Source organism: Ovis aries, chromosome 1 (genome assembly GCF_016772045.2).
Source record: "Ovis aries strain OAR_USU_Benz2616 breed Rambouillet chromosome 1, ARS-UI_Ramb_v3.0, whole genome shotgun sequence".
In the NCBI taxonomy this organism is placed as follows: Eukaryota; Metazoa; Chordata; class Mammalia; order Artiodactyla; family Bovidae; genus Ovis; species Ovis aries.
The window spans coordinates 172226539-172227320 of NC_056054.1; positions in this window are offsets into that span (position 1 = coordinate 172226539).

A 782-nucleotide genomic window follows, 5' to 3' on the forward strand; every position below is an offset into this window, starting at 1 on the left:
TACCTAGGAGATAATCTATCGTAGTTGATGAGGTATAAAAATCTGACCTGTCTACCAATGACAAGCTATTCTCCTTTCTCCACTGATATTTCACTGTGCAAAATTTCAGAGCAGTAGATGAAATAGAAAAGCAGCTGCTTTCTCCTCACTCCCTTATTTTATCTCCTTGAAAATTAACCACTTACATTTTATCCATTTTATCCATTTATGATAAAGTATTTTATCACTCCTTTCCCCTCTACTGAATAACACTTCTCTAAATCCACATGATCTTCAAAAGTCCTTTTCCTGGGCTCAGGCTCAGTTTTGTCTTGATGAAAATGTTTCAGACCAACCAATGATTATATAAAAATCTTCTCAATTCAGAAATCAATCAAAAGTTTCATAATGCTTATTCTGAAAGATAAAAAGAAAGCAAATGTCAAGATATCTAATTAAGGAGGCAATGAATGAACAGTGCAATTAGTCTACTAAATTGTCAGACTATACACTGTGATCATATATTTTACACAATATATAAAATATACTTACTCCTTGGAAGGAAAGCTATGACAAACTTAGATGGTGTATTAAAAAGCAAAGACATCGTTTTACTGAAAAATGTTCATATAGCCAAAATTTTGTTTTCCCAATAATCATGTGAGAGTTGGACCATAAAGAAGGCTGAGCACTGAAAAATTGATGCTTTTGAATTGTGGTGCTGGAGAAGACTCTTGGGAATTCTTTGGACAGCAAGGAGATCAAACCAGTCAATCCTAAAGGAAATCAACCCTGAATACTGA